Below are 8,502 nucleotides of genomic sequence, written 5' to 3'. Positions count from 1 at the left end.
TCTTTATTACAATCAAAATGAAATTAATGGATCTTAGCTTTGTTTCCTTAATTCACTGCTAAGGATGTATGTGGACAAGTTCTGACCACTGTAGGTTACAGATACTTGTTTGAATCCCAGTAGAGGAAAATTCTACCATCTACCATCTACCAACTGCCCTTCGGCCAGTTAACTGAAAGAACCTTGCTTTTGTCATTATTGATTTACATTTCATTTCAGAAAAAAAAGCATCAAGTAGTCAATTATATAAATGAAAGCCTTTATGTGATTTAACTTAATTTGGCAATATGAATTGGAAAAAATGGAACTAAACAAAAGCAAATATAAGAACACATAATGGAAGTTGAACAAGTATGGTTACCAAAAATGACCAATTTCCCGCATTTTGAATTTTAATTATATAGAAAAATCACTCTGTGATCCAAGATTATCCAGGACCTATAATATATGTCTTGGCACTTATCATCATGAACAACTTCTCTAAAATCAACTTCTCTAAAATGAGAGCCTAGCACTCTCATTCCAACTAGTCTGCCTGTAGCCATGTTAAGACATTCTACAGAACGGTTTAATAAAAGCTTACTGTGAACACTATCGCAATATAATTAACACTGTATGTGCTCATTTCAAGGTGGTGGTTCTAAAATCACAGGAAAGGCTTTCAAGCTTCCTGAAATAGAAAAATTATTTTAGTAATTCTTCCTCTGAGCTTAGTTGGGGCATTCCAATCATACGAGCCTCCTTCCTACTCTCCACCTCAGCCTTCCTTCCTTTCTCTTCTTCCCTCACATCACAGAAATGACAAACGCCACCCACTTGCAGTCAATTCTCCTAATGCCACCCACAGGAACTAAAAACCTAAATAAAACACATTTATTTGTTTAAAAATGTAACTCGCAGACGGCATGTTCACAGAAAAATGTTCTCACCCTCTTGGTGGTAGTCCATTATATATTTTCCTTCCAGACTTGTTCTTCCCCAAATGACTTCAGCTCTTGCTCGCATTTCTCTGAAAGTAAGAGGCAGAGAGCTACCTGAATTTGCAGGCGGCTTCCGGTTAGGCTCACATTTTGCAGAATGATCGCTTGGTGTGCAGAAGGTGGGTAAGGCGTTTGAAAACACAGGAAGCACCTGTGAATGTGAGATTTTATTCCTGGAAGCAGAAGCTCCCTCTGAGATGGCTGTGGATGCTTCCTGCTGTTTTACCTATGAGCACATTTGCAAAGCCTTTAAGTACTTGAAAGATCCTGAATGGGCTTCCAAATGGCAGGATTATTTGGAAAGTCTGGTGCATCCGTGGGCTGCTGGAAATTCGTAGCTTCTCTATTTTTTTCCTATGCAGGTTTCTCTTTTTGCTGGGGACATTGATATGCATGGAAATGAAGGCTTCTTAAAATTATCAAAATTATTAGCGTTATTATTATAACATGAGATCTACCCTCTTAACGCATTTTTAAGTGTACCATATAGTTTTGTTAACTATAGACCCAAGATATTCAGCAGCTCCAAGAAATCACTGCCAAGAATAATGTCCTGAAGTTTTTTTCCCCTGTGTTTTCTTCTAGGAGTTTTACAGTTCCTCATCATACATTAAGTTTTTAATCCATTTTGAGTTGATTTTTGTATATGGTGTAAGATAGTGGTCCAGTTTCATTCTTTTGCATGTGGCTGTCCAATTTTTCCAACACTATTTGTTGTGTATTTTGGGCTTCCATGTCAAAAATCAGTTGACCAGATATCCATGTGTTTATTTCTGGGCTCTCTCTTCTTTTCTATTGGTCTATAGGTCTATCTTTAAGCCAATGCCATACTGTTTTGATTTTTGTAGTTTGTAATATGTTTTCGAATTAGGAAATGTGATGCCATCTTTGTTCCTTTTCAAGATTGGTTTGTCTATTTGGGGTTCTTTATGGTTCTATATGAATTTCAGAATTGTTTTTCATATATCTGTAAAAAATACCATTAAAGTTTTGATAAGGTTTGCATCGAATTCACAGATTCAGAGGTTTGTGTGTGTGTGTTTTTATCACGAAAGGGTGTTGAATTTGTCATATGCTTTTTTTTTTTTTGCATCTATTGAGATATCTTGTGATTTTTAACCTTTGTTCTGTTAATGTGGTATATCACATTGGTTGATTTCTGTATGCTGAACCATCTTTGCATCCCGAGGATAAATCCTACTTGGTCATGGTGTGTGATCCTTTTTAAGTGCTGTGGAATTCAAGTTACTATTTTGTCGAGGATTTTGCATCTTTATTCATCAGGATATTGGTTTGTAGCTTTCTTCTTATAACACTTTCTTCTAGCTTTAGTAATTGAGTAATGCTGACTTCATAGAACGAGGTTGAAAGTATTCTCTCCTCTTTAATTTTTTGAAAGAGTTTGAGAAGGATTGGTATTACTACTTCTATAAATGTTTGGTAGAATTCACCAATGAATCCATCTACTCCTGAGTTTTTCTTTGTTGGAAGATTTTTGATTACTGATTCAATCTCTTTACGAATTGTAGGTCGGTTCAGGTTTTCTATTTATTCATGATTCGGCCTTGGTAGGTCATATTCTAGGTATGACCTACTCAATTATCCAATTTGTTGGCATACAATTTTTCATAGTAGTCTCATCATCCTTTTTACTTGAGTGGCTCAGTTGTAATATCATTTTTGATTTTGATTTTATTTATTTGAAATTTCTTTGTTTTATTCACAGTGAGTTTAGCTAAAGATTTATCAATTTTGTTGACCTTTTCAAAAAACCAGCTCTAGTTTCATTGTCTTTTTCTATTTTTTGTTTCATTTATTTCTGCTATAATCTTTATTATTTCCTCTCTTCTGCTAACGTTAGGCTAATTTTGTTTTTTATTTTTCTGGTTCCTTGAGTTGTAGAGTTAGGTTGTTTATTTGTGATTGTTCTTCTTTTTTAATGTAAGTATATATCACTATAAAACTCCCTCTTAGTACTAGTTTTGCTTCATACTGTAAGTTTGGGCATGTTGTGTTTATTTGTCTCAAGATACTTTTCAATTTCCTTTTTGATTTTTTATTTGATTAATTTTTTGTGCAAGATTGTTTTGCTTAATTTTCATATATTCATGAATTTTCTACTCTTTTTTATACTATTAATTCCATATCTTTCTACTGTGGTAAGAAAAGATATGTAGGTATGATTTCAGTCTTTTTAAATTTGTTAAGACTTATTTGGTGACCTGACATGGGATCTATCCTGGGGAATGTTTCATGTGCACTTGAGAAAAATATGTATCTTTCTCCTGTTGGATGGAATATACTGTATATGTCTGTTAGGTTCATTTGGTCTATAGTGTTATAGTGTTACTCATGTCTTCCATTTTCTGATAGATCCTCTGTTAGGATTTCTACCTGTTATTGAAAGTGAGATATATCTCCTATTATTGTTACTATTTCTCTTTTCAGTTCTGTCAGCATTTGCTTCTTACATTTAGGCTCTCTGATGTTGGGCGTATATATATTTGCAATTGTTATATCTTCCTGGTGATTTGACCCTTTATTATATAAAGGCTTTTTTTTTTTTTTGATCTTTTATGACAGTTTTTGACTAAAAAGTTTATTTTGTCTGATATAAGTATAACCAGTCTTGCTCTCTTTTGGTTAATATGTGCATGGCATGTCTTTTTTTATCCTTTTGCTTTCAGCCTATGTGTATTCTTAAATCTAAAGTGTGTCTGTTTTAGATTTAAGACATTTTAAATTCATTTGGCCACTCTCTGTCTTTTGAATGGGTTTTAATCCATTTATGTTTCAGGTAAGTATTGATAGGGAAAGACTTATTATTGACACTTAAAAAATTGTTTTCTGCCTGTTTTGTAGTTTCTGATTAAGGGATCTGATAAACTTCCTGCTACACTTAGCATTCACATCACCAGTTTGGTTGTGGGACCCACATCTTGTGACAGTCAGTTTTATCAGAGGAGTTAAAAAACAATATGATAAAGGAAGAAAAGATCTGCAAATCATGATATTATAAGGAAAGGTTGAAAACTGAAAACACTGAGGATATTTTGCCTGAAGAAAAGAGTACTTGTGGAATATTATAGCTATCTTCAAATAGCTGAAGTTTGGGGTAGATATTTTATTTTTCTATATAGTTACAAGTGTGAGCATTCAAGCAAATGGGCTGAATAAGTAGGGGATTCAATTTTGGTTTAATACATGGGAGAAATTTTATTATCTCTCTGAATATGGCATGAACTGCTTCTTGAGAGAATGTGCTCCTCATCACTGGTTGCTATATTACCTGAGAGCCACTTAGAGTGTAAGAAGGTATCATATATTAAAGGGTTGAATTAAGTGGATTCTAAATTTCCTTTTATCTCTGATTATGCTTCCAAGAACTATCACCTCAGATTTTTCAGTTTCCTAAATTCTGCTTCCCCACACTTCATTCAAATCAAGGCACATTTGTGAAACAGAGCAATATGTATGCACTTGGCACTAGTTGCACATTCTGCAAACCCCCAGCAGACTTGGATTTAGACTGGCATTGTGCTCCTCTTCTATAATCGAATTCAAACACAGGCAGCAGTGAGCTGACAACGGTGCAACACATGGAGTTTCAGCTGCTCTTGGGGAATAGAGGACATGCCATTGAACAGGTGGCTTCAATTAACAGAGCTGCTGCTGCCAGGGGAAAACAGAAGGAAATAATCAAACCACCTAGGAAACAACGACAGGTAGATGGGGTCAGTCTTGGAGTCCTCTGGAACATCTCCAGAGAACACAGTCCCACTAGGCCAGCACAGATTAATTGAAAAGCAGAGCAACAAAGCACTATGTATTCTGTAGGTGTAGCTATCTGTGGCAAAACTGACTTCCCTTTCAAAGCTTTAAAGCACAGTTAAAAAAATGAATACAGAGAAAGAGGTTGCTACTTAATGGGATGACAACAGAGATGTGCTTGAGATAATGACTTCCAAACTGTGAATGAGCCTGTAAAACCCTGAGCGCAGTCCATCTGACTACACTTAAACTGTTCCCAGTGTGCTTTGGAGCCTTCCTGCCCCCATGCCTGCTGGAGCACACGTCTGATTCATTAGCTGAAGTTAGCCTCCAATGTTGCGTCTCTCTCTTTTTAACTGCAGTGACAGAGGAAATGTTCTCTTAGCACAAGGCCAAGAACAGGCTCTTTTAAAAGCATTGTGAGAGATTTTAATGGAATAAGATGGAATGGTCACGGAGGAAGACGGATCAGTACACCTTCGGTCAGCAGCTGCTTGAATTTATTTCATATTAATACAATCCTTTTCAGAGCCTCTGATCACAGTACCATTTCCAAAATTTTTTTTTTTTTCAGAGCAACTCCTATACAACCAAAACACACAAGAGCATTGTATCATTCTGTGCAGGCTGCTATCACAAAATATCACAGAATGTGTGGCATTTAAACAACAGAAATTTATTTCTCACAGTTCCGGAGGCTGAAAGTCCAAGATCAAGATGCCAGCACAGTTGGGTTCTGGTGAAGGCCCCCATCCTGGTTTATAGCTGGTGCCTTCTCATTGTACGGAAAAAGGTTAAGGCTCTCTCACATGGTGGAAAAGGGCGAAGGATTTCTCTGGAACCTCTTTCATAAGGCTCTAATCTCATTCGCGAGGGTGCCACCCTCATGCTTGGGTACCTCCCAAAGGCCTCACCTTCTAATATCAACACCTTAAGGCTTAGAATCTCAATATATGAATTTTGGAGGGACACAAGCATTCAGACTATAGCAAGTGTGGTGATTGAAGAGCTATGTCAGGGTATTCTCCCTTTCTCCCTTGAAGGATAAGAATTAAAGAGTTAACAAACCATGACTCTACAAACCTGGTATGCTAGATAAGTACCTTCTCTATGATTTGTGATTAGTGTTACAAAAAGTCTGTAAATCTGTGAGTGAAATGTTTAATTATCTTTTGAGCTAGGTGTAACTAATCTTTGTTGTAACTAATCTTTAATAATTATCTTTTGAGCTAGGTGTAACTAATCTTAGTTGTAACTAATCTTTGTGCTTCTGCAGAGGAAACAGAAGGTTCTGACACCATTTGGTTAGCATCGTCCTGAAGCCATGACGAGCACTCCCATGTTCTCAAGGGGTCTCAAATACAGCATTTCTTTCCTGTCAAATTTTTCTTTCCCAGAACTCAGATAGTTAGGCACATCCCTTTGTGAAAATGGGTTGGCAAGCACAACAATTTCAGTTTCAGGATATAAGAATTTCTGGTCACTTGTATTGGGATAATTAGAAAATGCAGAAAATAAGGGCTGAGAATAGAAAATAGAGGAAAGTAAAAAAGTTTCTGAGGAGAATCAGAAGCTAATGAGGGAGATTCAAGAAGATGAGATAACAAATCAGGCCTGAGTTGCCTATAGCTTAATATTTCTGTGAGGACAGAGAACTTTGACCTGCAAGATATTGCCAAAATTAGAGATGACTCCCCTCTCTGGAATAAAACTGACTTTTTGACTTCTTGTATTCTGATCACAGTGAAAGGGAACTTCCATGACACCATGAGGCAGCAACCAAAGAATTTTGTTTGTTTATTTTTCTGGCTTATTTCCTTGACCATTTATTTATCATGAAAGGTAATGCTAAGCTAAAGTCAAATGTTGTGCCCATCACTTCCATCCCTCTGCCAGTGAAATTATTCATGCCTGTCAACATAGTCTAGGGTTCCTGACTTCATATGTCTTCCTTCTTAAAGAGGCAAACACCAAGGACCTGCCCTCTACCCAGAGCTAAGCCCTGTGGACATGCAGGGGCTATTATTTCAAAGTGGGGAGACTTTCTCCCAGGAAGAACTTGTCAGCTCTTGATTATATCACAACATTATTACCTCTTTTGCCATAGGTTCAAAGGTGACATCAAATTAACCACCTTTCTCCACCCCCCGCCTTTTTCCTAATAAAATCACGGGAGGCAAATGAGTACAATATCCAAAAGGGCTTTGCACTAGAGATTCTGTCTGAATTTGTTATTTTCTTCTCTTTCAGTATGATCCATCACCTCAGGAAGAGGCACGCAGATCTTGGGAAATTTCAGATGATATTCAGATAAGAATAACAGATCATAGTCACCCCCTACTAATTTTACGAGTTTCTCAGGAGAAGGGAAAAAATATTACACACGGACTATGAAGAGATCTATAAGATCATAACATAATGCTGTTTGATTTTCTTATTAGAGAAATGTACTACATGCCCATAGTGCAGTGTTTTGAAAATGCAGAAAAACATGAAAGAACATAAAAATTACCCATAACTCTATCATTTAAGAGAAGTCTGCTCGAATCAAATCAAGTCTGGCCTGTTTTTGTATGGTTTTAAGCTAAGAATGACTTTTACATTTTTAAAGAGTTGTAAATACCACCACCACCATTACCACTACCACCATCACCACCACCACCACATAGACATACACACACACGAACATTCAAAAGAGACTTTACATGGCCCACAAAGCTTAAGATATTTACTACCTACCCCTTCACAGAAAAATTTTGCTGACTTGTGATCTAGAAGTAACCACTATTATTTTTGGTACTTCTTTTTTCAATCTCTATTGAGTACCTGTACAAATTTTTAAGAAGAAAAAAACCTGTGCTGCTATTTGGTTTTGTATCTTGCTTCTCCCCCCAACTTTAATATTACATCATGAACATTTTCCCATGTCATTAAGTTTGTTAAAAACCAATTAAATTGTAATTATATAAGCCCAATATCAACAACTGCCTTTACAGAACAGAACTCTTAGTAGTTAGTTCTACTTCCCTAGACTTCAAAAATTTCAAAGGATGAACATATGTTCACATTTTAAAATTATTTTTGTGTTAAAATTTACATAACATAACGTTTACCACCTTAAGAAATTTTAAGTGACAGTTCAGTGGCATTAAGTACATTTGCATTGTTGTGCAGCTATCACCACCATCCGTCTCCAGGAGACTTTTCATCTTGCAAAACTGAAACTTAGTGCCCAGTAAACAATTAACTCCTCATTCTCTTTTACCCTCTACACCATGATTTTTATACATAACATTTATTTTGGTGTTATACTTTCTGGCTCTTTCCATTTGGTATTTCCTCATCAACATGGGGAATAAATGTTATCTTTTTGAGCCTTGCTTTTTGAGTTAATGAAGGGAAAGTAATACAAGTATTATAGAAGTACTGTCACTAGTGCTGATGACAGAAACTTTAAAAAATTTGGCTTATGCTAAAAGATTATTTCATAATTCAACTAAAGGTCAACTTGGGGTTTAATAGAAAGTTGTAGAAATGTGGTTAAAATTCTGGCCCTGTGATATATTGACTTAAGATTTAGATTAGTTAACCACTCTGAATCTCAATGTTCTTATGTGAAAACCAAAGGTAATAAAAGTGATAGGGGTGATGTGATGTTTAAATGAGATGAAGTATGTGAAGATGATATTAGATAACATAACGTGATGCAAATATTAGCTATTATTATACTGTAAAGATATTTGCTATCAAA

Source organism: Pteropus vampyrus, unplaced genomic scaffold, assembly GCF_000151845.1.
Source record: "Pteropus vampyrus isolate Shadow unplaced genomic scaffold, Pvam_2.0 Scaffold9, whole genome shotgun sequence".
Lineage (NCBI taxonomy): Eukaryota > Metazoa > Chordata > Mammalia > Chiroptera > Pteropodidae > Pteropus > Pteropus vampyrus.
Note: the sequence above shows the minus strand (reverse complement) of the source record.